General features: G+C 46.6%; 1 pseudogene; it reads right to left on the bottom strand.

Annotated features, from left to right (window-relative positions):
* Nucleotides 1–9,454: 9,454 nt before the first annotated feature.
* Nucleotides 9,455–9,570, bottom strand: LOC120617795 (uncharacterized; annotated as a pseudogene).
* Nucleotides 9,571–12,119: the final 2,549 nt, after the last annotated feature.

The raw sequence follows: 12,119 nt of genomic DNA, 5'->3' as shown, positions 1-12,119 counted from the left end.
TCCTCTCGTCCTCCTGCTCCTCGTCCAGGCACCACGAAGAAAATGAACTCGTGAAAGACAAAACGAACTCATTCGACTGCCTGAACACTTACACGACCCCTCGTGTCCTCCTGATTGATAGAGAGACATCGCACGTGGCGCAGGAACTCGCGCGCGACCGGCCCCTGCCCTGCTGGCCATCGTCATCTCAGGCTACGCTCCTCCACGTGGGCGTCTCGGCCCCATCGCTGCCCACAAATAGCTGATGCCATCTCCAGGCTCGAGCCCCACTTCCTCTGGAAGATGCCTTTGGCCATCATCCCGCACCGGATATCCTGCTCTACGGGCTCTCGGTGCCCCTGTTCTTGTCCTGACGGAGACTTACGTGTCTGCAGAGGCCTCTGCAGCTCCCTGACATGCTTTATTCTTCTTTGGCTCACTCGGCGCCTGGTGTGGACCTGGCATTTGGTAAACATGTGCTTAATGGGAGGATTAATCTATGCGAACGACAGTCACTAGTGCGATGATACCTGAGGAGGAAAATGACACACGTTTCTTATATCGTGCCTGGAAAGTGGTGCAAATAACTAGCTCCTTAATAAATGACTCTGAATTATGATGATAAAACACGTAGGAAAAGAGTCCTCGACAACTCGATAACTGCTCAAGCGACAGCTGAAGCCATCGTCCTTCAGCTGTTCCTCTCTCAAACCATTTTGATTTCTACGAGGCCGAACTCTCTTTCCCTTCATTTTCCCAGAACAATGGCCTCCGCTCGCCTGGCCTGAGGAGGCGCCTGGGCATCGCTGCTCTGGCAGGTGGCTTTCATTTGCTGTCCGGAGACGCTGGCACTCCTGCAAACACAGCCCCCCGTCACCCGCAGCCAGGTCCCCAGTGCTGCCTGCATCCGAGGCACAGCTTGTTACACCCCAGGATGTGTGGCTGTGACAGCCACGTGGCCCTCTCTTCCTCCAGCGACTCTCAGGAAGACAAAATATTGAGCTACCTCATTGCAACATGTATTTTTAAATTTCAGTTAAATATACTATTTAAAAATAGGTTTCTTCTGAGATAATAAAGTTTGTTCATTTAACCTCTGACAAAGGGGCGGAATTCGCGAGCCGGCTCCTCGGGAAGCCCTGGCAGCTGCTGCCTGGGTCGAGTTTCCCAAGCAACCTGGAAATTTAATTATTCCCGAACAATGAGGACAAAGTATTGAGAGGAAGAAGATTTAGCGGAATCACCATCATCAAGCATCTAAGAACTGAGATGACTGAGGGAAAGAACAGGAGAAATGGGAAAATGCTATTTGGTGATCAAATTAGCCGCAGAGATTTTGAAACAATAATTTTTAAAAGCACTCCAGTATTTTAAATCTATTAAAAAACTTTCGGTCGTCAGCGGGAGAGCACACCCAGCTGTCCGAGCAACCCCCTCAGTCACGTCATTCAGGCCGGGCGCGGGCCGAGTTGCTGCCGGGGTCTGGACGGTTCCTGAAAGGCTGACCTTTGAACTCGGCCTTGACGAGCGGGCTGGATGGGGCTGTGCAGAGGTTCGTGTGCACTATGGTCATAGTCTACTTACTCGGTCAGATTCCCCAGGTGTGGCCATCACTGCTTACTGTTAAAGGTTCTGCACCCACTTCCTGTGGCGGGGGTCTGCCACCCGAACAAGCAGTTCTTGACGCCAGCTGGGTGTCCTACAGACTAACTCGGTTCTGACGCTGTCCCTGGAGATGGCGTCAGATTCCACGGGTTAAGGGCTCGATCCCATAAGACTGCCCCAACCTCCTCCTTACCGCCCAGCCACAGACTGGAGGTTCTGAGGCGCCCCCCCTTGGGCACGATGAATTTGCTAGAGCCTCTCACGGCACTCAGGGAGGCATTTGAACTACTAGGTTACTGGTTTATTATGAGAAGATATGACTCGGGAACAGCCAGGTAGAAGAGAAGCACGGGGCGAGGCCTGGGGAGGGGGCTTGGGGCTCAGAGCCTCACGCTCACTCCAGGCACCACTGGTCACCAACCCCGCAACCGTCCTCTGAGTTTCTCGGGTGGCCTCGTGACGCAGGCGTGATCGACTGAATCCGACCCTCTGATCACACTGCTGGTTCCCCCGGCAACCAGCTCCATCCTTAGGCACTTTCTAAGTCACCTTGTAAACATAAAAAAGACATCTCACTGCTCCCCTCCCAGAAAATTCTAAGGATCTTAGGAACTCCGTGCCAGAGACAGGACAAAGACCAAATGTGCATTTCTCAGACTCGTAACCACAGCACCTGCTAATGAGACACTGAGCTGTTTTTCAGAGACAACAGACCAAAACCGTAAGCCACGCAGCCGAAGCCCTCATACAGGACAGCACCATGACCTCTGGCTGTACCCGGCCGAAGCCTTGCCCCTCAGTGGCCCCGACGCCCGGGCAGGACAGGAGCTTGTACAGCAGAACATTCCAGAAGCCCAGGGTCTGCAGTCAGGAAGATCGGTGTTGACGCCCCTTTGCGGTAAATGACACACTTGCAGGTCCTCCAGTTAAACCCCACCCAGCAGTGGGGTTTAAGGACCGCCGGAGCCTTAAAAACCTGTACCCCGGCCCAGGGTGAAGGCGGCGTCGAGGCCCAGAAGGGCACCCACCCGCCCTGCTGGGCCTTCTCCATCCATAAGCCTCTCCTCACTCCAGCTCCGACGCCGTGAGCTCTGGCCTTTCGAAGCATGGGACACAAGGACTCTGGTAACCGTCACCCCCAGCATCATAATTATCATACCTTCCGGTTTCCTGCACCATTCCACGGCCTCAGCTCCCCACAAACGCCGGCTCTGGGAGGGGGTAAAGAGCTCCCCCCGCAACGCCTCGTTACTGCTAACACAATCTCACACCGTTCCCCTTACCATGTTGGGGGCTTAAAATTAAAAGACCCACAGAGATTCGATTCTGGAACAAACTTCCAAGTAATTTACCAACCCCTCCATCACCACTGACACGGACACATCTCATTTGTTACAGAGAAAACCGCCGGCCCCAAACGGGGTCACTCGCGCCAAAGCCCACGAACCGAGCCCAGATCTAACCCCATCTCACTGCGGTCCTAGCCTCTCCCAGAAACAGGCATCATCACCCCTTCTGGGCTTTTCTGGCCAAGCCCCAGGAAGGTCGTCTTCCGCAGGGAAGAAGAGGCGATTTACACGACGAAAACACTGTCCCATCTTGTCCCCCATAGGACGCACGCCAGGCCCAAAGCACCCTTCCTTTAGTCAGCGGCTCCCTTGTCCACCTCCTTCCTGTGAAAACCTTCCGTTTCGCACACCCTCCGAGTGAGGGAACTTACCAAGGACCCTCGGAGGTGGCGACGTAGACTCCGCATCTGTGCTCCTCCTCGTCCCCGGACACCGTCAGAAGTTTGCTTTGGTTCTGATGTAGCCACCGAATCTGTTAAATATACATATACATATACATGTACGTGTACACGTCCATGTACGTGTACACATATATACATACACATACACATATATATTTAATACCGGAAAGCAAATAAATAAACGGATAAATAAGCAGTAGATGTCAGGTCGTCGAGCTGACCCAGTAACCCATTCAGGCAGCCGGGCTCCACTCGTTTCAGCGGCTAGAGCCTTTATTCTGAGGTTTAATGAGTCTCGTTCACGCGGAGTTCCGCCACGCGCTCACATGCTCTCGCGGCCCCTCCCTGAACACTCTCTAAAGCACCGTGAGAACACGGTGTCTCTTCCTGTCACTGCAGTCACAAAAACGAGCTTCGCGTATGTGGACTGGTGCTAAGTGAGCCCTCCAGGGCTGTCCCCGACCCAGGCCCCGGAGATCTATCTCATTGGGAGCAGTGAGTGACGCTGGTCGCTCGAGCCCTCTGCGCCACTCAAGTTTCTAGCTGTGGCTAAGCTGTCCTGTCTGGGTGATCGCAGAGTCCCTTCAACGTCTGCACGCTTACTAAGCTGTTTCTATCAAGGTTTCCATGGCTCTCGGGTGACTGTGAAATGGCTTCTAGGACCCCACGCCCAAGCCCCGCCTTCCCGAGGAGCCAAGCCCTAGCGCTGGCCAGCCTCGGGCAGCCCCCAGGGGAGGAAGGAAAGCACCGAGGATGTTTGTCCCTTAGGCGAGCCGGGTAGGAACCCTGGAATGCGGATTTCTTCTTTACTTGTAGGAACCTCTTTGCTTACGGCACGAACCCAAACTGGACACAGAAGAGCGCCTTGAGCATGCAATCTCACCCCGGGTGTTCGCGAGACTGAGCCACACGAAAAGCCTCGAGAGTCGGACCCGACTCCTTCACGGGCTTAAAATGTAAATCCCTCCAAGACTATCGTGGGACCCACAACACTATGAACAAGAAGTTCATAGTGTTGCAGACGAACAAACTCTTGACCAGTGCGAGGAAGCTTTCTACGGCAGCATTTACTCTTAAGGCTTTTTACTTCCTGCCAAATATTGGGGTAGCACATGAGGACTACGACAGACAGACAAACAAATAAACAAATAAATAAGCTACCCCCAGCCCTCCCGCGGGTCGTGTTTAACAGGTCTGCCGCAGAGGGGAGGAGAAAGATGCCTTGTACTCTACTGACGAGGGGTGTCGTCAGTCAGAACTAAAATAAGGAGACTTATGGACATCCAGCTTCTGAAGGCTTCGGACCTTAGATATGAACTTCTTGGTCAGTGGCAGACAGAGCAAACGGGAATCTGGGTTCTCATGTCAAGTCCGTTATGAGGAAAGACGGTGTGAGAGGGACCGGCCTGGACGCAGACCGGACAGCCAACGGATCAGCACGGCACAGAGATGCAGCCACGAGGGAGGAAAAGGTGACATGAGGGAGGCGAGGACGTTTGTGAAAAGGCCCTGGGGCCACGTTACAGCCACACGAGCGCAGCTTCGTTCTCAGCGTGTCCCGTTTTTATTATGATCTTTACGTACAGAGTCCCAAGAAGAGTGCACCTTTAAGAATTGCCAAAACGGCCATATGGTCGAGGCTTTGTCGCCTAGTAGGGAGACCGGGTGAACAGCGCGGTGGAGCGGCTGGGCCCGAGGAGACCCGTTCGTCCTCGAGTCGTCTGAGTGTCCCAGTGGAACCTGGAAGGCGGGGACGCACAGGGAGGGCAGCTGACCCGCAGCCTCATACCTCAGAGCACACGCTCTCGGTCCGCTGTCTCTCGCCCCGCTCCTCCCCGCCCCCCTCCTCCCCATCCCCCGCCCCCCAGGTGTCACCCGCTTTGCTTTGTGTACGGTGTGCTGAAAATAGCTCATCTTGATTTCTTTTCAAACCGGAAGCGGGCTATGCGGTTTTTGAGGCGTGTGCCCACGAGTCCAAAGTGCCCCACTCGGTTGACAAATAAAATGATGCTCCAAATATGACTGTTACTAAGTTACTGAGGAAGAGTAACGTGTACGTTGCTATCACATGGGAAAGCTTCTGATCAGGCCCATCAAACAGGCCAGCATCCGATGTGTCAGAACGTAAGGTTGGATGACACATTAGAGCTCGTCTGGGTCGAGCGCACAGTAGTCGCCTTAGAGGAAAGGGTCACTCCTGGCTCTGCCTTCAGGTTCCCAGTCTTCTCTCTGGGCCGCGTCTGCCTGACGAGCGCAAAACGACTCGAGAGCAGCCGAGCGCGTCCTTTCGTCCCCTTCCTCTTTCATCTGCTTTTCCAGTGAAAATGGCATGTGCTGGATGAAAGAATGGGCTCTGTGTTCGAATTCTGCCTCCATCATTTATGAACCTTAGAAACGTGGACACTTTTCTTCGAACTTCCGTCTCCTGACCTGGGGGCTGGGGGAGTATTAATGGGACCATCCGTGTAATGACTTCAGCGCGGAAGCAAACCACGCGCGCTCAAAAACACTGCTGTGTTATCATCGCTCTGTGTAACACACACCGTCAAAACGTAGAAAGGCCAGCGAAGATAAGGTGGAATATTCAAATGGTCAATAATTTAAAGGTAACCACTGTTAATACATACACTATACATAGAAAATAACTGTACTTATATGTAAATGTATACTTTTGTATATAAAACAGAAATATTACTATTTCATATCATTTAATTCACAAAATAGAATAAAATTGTTTTGCTAATCACAAATTCTTTTGCAAATGGTTACCCACTTGCTAGTTTCGGGTACCATCTACGCCCTAAACCACTCAAAAATGAGTCGGGGGAGGTCAGTCTTGGTGGGTTTGTCATCAGCTAATGGGTGACGGTAATGATGGCAATAATAAGGTGAGTAATAGTCGCTTAGCTGTAATTTGTACTTCTTATAAAGATCGTCGCGTCTTTTATAAGACGATGTCTCGTTAACCTTTCGAGGAGACCAGTGGTATGGTGTGGTGTAAAATCAGGCCAACCCAAGAGGCAGCAGGGGACTCAGTGCGGCCACCTAGGAGCCACATGGCACAGGCAGCAACGAGCGCCAGGAGGTGGCACGATTTGGGGGTGTTTGGACTCCTCCCGGCCACCTCCAGTGGGTTTGGTTCCTTAAGATGGTGCCCTTGTCTTAGTCATCTTTGCTCTACTCATTCACTCACTCACTCATTCATTCATTCATTCATTCATTCACTCAACGTTTACTGAATTCCTACTATAAGCCCAATAGTATGCTAAAGGGCCTGGGGCTACAAACTTTAATCAAATACGGTCACTGCTTGAAGGGGTTAGAACTGAGCCCAGGAGATCGACAGGGAAGAGGAAGATTTGGTTCAGTGCGATAAGCCTGACAACCGAGGGAAACAAGGCACAAAGGACACAGGCACACAGGGATCCACGTTCAGCCTGGACGTGGTCCCAGAAGGGTCCTTGAAGAATATGGCATCGAACCCAACTCGATCTTAAAGAACGTGTGGGGGTGGGTGGGGCTTGGGTGGGCCTTGACTAGTGGTCTGTGCGCCATGCTTCACCTCCCTTAGCCTCCGCTCCTGCATAAGTTCGTCGTCGGAGTCAACGCGGGTTGTACGCATGGAGTACCCAGCATCGTGTCTATCAACGGTAGGCAGTCAAGAAAAGTTTGTTCTTTTTTACTATTGATTTGTGTCGCTTTCTCTCCTCATTTTGTGTCCACGAACACTACCTGTTCTCTACCCGATCAGTAAGTAATGTTCCTTTCTGAAAATGTATTATAATTTTGGAGCTGGATCCTATCTTTAGGTTGGACACAGATTTAATTACCCCTGAAAGACTGCGTGTGTTCGGGGCAGCAGAGGACTTATAAATACCCATGGAATACTGACGAGAAAGCAGACAGTAAGTCTAGCATGTCACACGATCCAGATGTTCCACTGGCAGTTATACAGTCATTTGTCATTTCCCCTTAGCCATAACTTGCCCCTAATTTAAGAGGCAATTCTAGGCAGAGAAATTTTTTTTTTCTTAAAAGTATCTTAAGTCACTTCAGTGTTTTCACAGTGCTGTGTCTCCTATAACAGAAATAATATCATAACAGGCAGAAAAGCGAGTTGAGAAAGCCATCGGGATGTCACGACGTGCTCCATGGCTTTCCAAACAGAAAACCGTCAGATAAACAAGGGCGGGAGCATGCTGAGCGACGCTCAGTCCGATCGCTCATCTTTGCAAATGGCTGCTCCGAGTTCTGTCCCAAAATGGTGCCAGAGCTTTCACTGCTATCATCAATTGTCATCAGCACTGCCTTTAACTGACATAATCACTGATTGTCACAATTAGTGCCCGTTGGTATAGAGTGAAATTAGAGTCTCAGTCACACAGAATTGCCCATTATGTCCACAGAATACACAAAGTTCATCACTTATAATTAACATTACCGGAATGGATTCAAAGGAGATTATGAAAGTCCTGTCACTTTCTGAGGCCGCCAGATGCGAACATCAGAGATGATATACCAACTGTCGAAACTCGGTGTCCTGCTAGGCGACACCCAGATCTGGATGAGAGAGGATCAGAGAGACCCCGTGCTTGGTGGCGAGGACCTTTGACAGACCAGGTGTCCTGCCGAAGACAGAAAAACGCGCAAAGTGCGCCCGGCGTGTTAGGGCCCTTCATAGAACTGCCCTTCCCTCCCTTTCTGTTGTCGGTTTTGTTTTTACTTCACTTAGAGCATGAGCCGAAAGAAGAGCCGCAGCAAAGGCGAGAAAGGACAGTATGGAGATCATGCTTAACGCCTGAAATTATTTATGATTACAACGGAAATTAGCCAGCTGTCATTTTCTTAAGACGGCGATCACGAACAGTCCTCTCTCAAAGGACACACTTTAAGTAGAGGATCAGAGAGTTAGGAAAAAAATGTGTGATGCCAGGAGTGCCAGCCCCACTGTGGGTCCTACAGAAGCCTGGCGGCTCTGCCAGGAGGGTAGCCGAGGGCTGGGAGAAGGCTGCTGGGCCAGCGGTGACTGCGGAGCTGGCCTCGGGGTCTCAACTGCCCGGCAAACACACACCGCATGAGCAGGCACCGCAAATATGAAGAAGGAAAAATTTTTTTACTTTGAAAACACCGATAACTATGGTATAATATTTATATTTTGACGAGGTGGCACTGACCCATTATATATTTCACACATTTTATTACATCTTCTATAAAAATTATAAGCCTATATGTGTGTGCAGTAGCAAAGATGTCCATCTCAACCCAGAGGCACTGACTGTTAATTATTACATGTGTATCTTTTCAGGCATTTTCCATGCATATGAAAGTATTTGTGCACTCACGCGTGTAACATATTCACTTCATATTTCAAATGTTATTTTGCCATCCTACTGTGACTTGACTTTCTCACCATCTTTACATCACACTTTGTGCCATTCTTATAAATCTTTCAATATATAATGGCTGCACTATATTTACTTCTATGAAAAATATTATCTATTTAAACTATATACTATTTATCAATATTTACATTAAGTCTATTTTTCACTGTACCAAACATGAAGAATTGAATATCTTTATATATTTACCTATTTGTAGATATTTAGGATAAAGGTCTAGAAACAATTGCTGGGTCAATATATATATGCATATACACACGCACATATATCATATATATACACACACTTTCAAATGCTGACATATTTTTATATCATATCTGCATCTATATCTTATTGATCTATTAAAGTTGCCCCCAAAAATATCTGTTCCAATTTAATTCCCACCACTATGTGACGGAGCATTACCAAACTCTGAAATCCTTGCAAAACTAAAAAATGGCATTTTATTTTAATTGTTATAAATCATAAAGATAGTTCATCATCTCTATTATAGTTATCGGCAATTTATATTTACCTGTGTCCTTAGGTTTTCACAAAAATTTTCCTTATTGAGTTGATGGCAGTTTATTTGTTTTGTCTGATAGTTTTATTGATATATATTTTTTACCTACCATGAAGTTCTCCCATATAAAATAGACCCGTTAATGGTTTCTGGTACATTCACAGAGCTGTATAGCATTGTTATGATCCGACTTTATTTTTCTATTATTATTATTATTTATGCCTACAGCACCTGGTCTTCCTAGGTGGTCTCCCATCCAAGTACTAACCAGGCCCGGCCCTGCTTAGCTTCCAAAATGAGACATCGGGCTTGTTCAGGGTGGCACGGCAGTAGACCATAGACCGTGGCTCCACTGGGGTGTGAACCAGGACCTTCTGCATGTAAAGCAGACGTGCTGACCGCTACATATGAACCACGTCCACAATCCAACTTTAGAATATTTTCTGCACCCCAAATGGAACAGCACGCACACTAGCAGTCATTCCCTCCTTCCTCTCCCCCAGCCCTGCCCGTCACAGGCGAACACGAATCTGCTTTCTGTGCCAGGGACTGCATGCCTGGACATTTCACACGTAGGGAATCACGCCGTATGCAGTCTCTGCGACGGGCTTTTCCCACGTCCCATGCTATTTCGAGGTTAATACGCGTAGCATGTCTCAGCATCCTTTTTTTGGTGCTGGATAATATTCCACGGTGGGTTGGCACCACTCGATTGTCCATTCATCGTGGGTGGTGATTTACCATGGTGGCTGGACGCCTACCCTCGGAGAGGCGTCCAGATCGGTTCCACTTTGGGGCTATCGTGAATGATGTCGCCATGGACGTTTGTGCACAGGTTTTTGCATGGACATGTTTTCGTGTCTCTTGAGTAGAGCAACCAAGAATCACTGGGTCACGCGATGCCTCCGTGTTCGGCATTGTGGGGGACTGCCAAACTGCTCTCCAAAGCGGCTGCACCATTTTTCTTTGCCACCAGCCATGTATGAGGGGGCCAATTTTCCAACATTCTTATCGAGACTTGTTATGGTCTGTTTTCTGTTTTTTGTTTTTTTTTTTATTCTACTATTGTGGCGGGTATGGAGTGGTATCTTATTGTTTTTTATTTACAATTTCCAAAAGACTAACGAACATGAGTCCTTTTTCAGGTGTTTACTGGCCATTAGTATATCTTCATTACATAAATGCCTATTCAAAGCCTTCATCCATTTTTAAGTGGATTATTTGTCTTTTTAATGTTGATTTGTCAGTGTTCTTCACATATTCTGTATACAAATACTTTGTCAAACACAAGATTTGCAGATATTTTCTCCCATTCTATGGGCTGTCTTTTCACATTCTTCATGGTATCCTTCAACACGAAAAATTTTTAATTTTGTGGAAGTCCTTTTGTCATTTATGCATTTGGTATCATGTCTAAAAAACCACTGTCTAACCAAATGTCACAAAAATTTATTAGTATGCTTTCTTCAAGGAATTTTATACTTTTCTTACATTTAGATCTATGATCCTTTTGAGTTAACTATTGTGAAAAGTAAGGGACAAAATTCATTCTTTTTATATACAGATTTCCAGTTGTCTCAACACCATTTGTTGTGAAAATTATACTTTCCTGATTGAATTGTTTTGACGCCTTTGTTGAAAATCAATTGCTATTAAATGTGAGGGTTTATTTCTATGCTTATTTTATACCATTGATCAATACTGCCAATATGACAGTACGACACTGATTATAGTAGCTTAAAATTTGGCAAGTTTTGTAGTATGCTTTAAATTGAGAAATATGAAACTTTGTTCTTTTTCATATTGTTTTGGCTATACTAGGTCTTTGGCATTTTAATATGAATTTTAGCATCGGGCTACCAATTTCTACAAAAAAAAAAAAAGCTAGGATATTAAAAGAATTTCATTGAATCTGCAGCTCGCTTTGGGGAGGAATTCCATCTTAACAAAACCACATAACCATGGGTTACCTTTCCACTCACATATGTCTTTTTTAATTTATTTCAAACGTTTTATAGTTTTTGGTATACAAGTTTAGTACCTGTTTTGCTGAATTTATTACTAATCATCTTATAGATTCTGATGTTACCGTAAATGAAATTATTTTCTTGGTTTTGATTTTGAATTGTTTAATACTCACGCTTAGGAATACAATTAATTTTTAAATTTTTTCTCTTATATCCTACCACATGGATGAACTCATTTATTAATTTTGGTAGTTTTCTGCATAATCCTTAATCCTTATGCTTTTCTATATACATGATCCTGTCATCTGTAAATAACAACAGTTTACTTCTTTTCCCATATAGAGGCCACTCGGTTAGTTAGCCTATGCCCTAGAACCATCAGTACAATGCTGAGTAGAAGTTTCAAAGCAAACATCTGTTTTTGGTGCTTGATTTTAGGAGGAAAGCATCCAGCCATTTTCCATAAATTGTGTTACTTGTGGAGTTTTCATAGATGTTCCTTAACAGGTTCCTTTCGATTCTTATTTTGCTTTTATCATGAAAGCGAGTTGGATTTTGTCAAGAGCTTTTTCTGCATCTATTGAGATGATCGTGTAGAATTTGGCCTTTAATCTGTTAATATATTACATCGATTGATTTTTGAATGTTAAATCAATCTTGCATTCCTGATATATATATTCCACTTTTTATGTGTTGCCATATTCAGTTTGTCAATAATTTGTTGAAGGTTATGGCAGTGTATATTCACAAGGGGTAATGATCTCTAGTTTTCTTTTATAGTGGTGTCTTTGTCTGGTTTTGTTTTCTGGGTAATCCTTGTCACGTGGAATGAATTGAGAATTGTTCCATCCTATCGTATGTTTTGAAAGAGTTTGTGAAGGGTTGGTATTAATTCTTCTTTAAATATTTGGTAACTG

Source organism: Pteropus medius, unplaced genomic scaffold (genome assembly GCF_902729225.1).
Source record: "Pteropus medius unplaced genomic scaffold, Ma_sr-lr_union100, whole genome shotgun sequence".
Classification (NCBI taxonomy): Eukaryota; Metazoa; Chordata; class Mammalia; order Chiroptera; family Pteropodidae; genus Pteropus; species Pteropus medius.
Note: the sequence above shows the minus strand (reverse complement) of the source record. Positions and strands in the feature narration are given on the sequence as shown.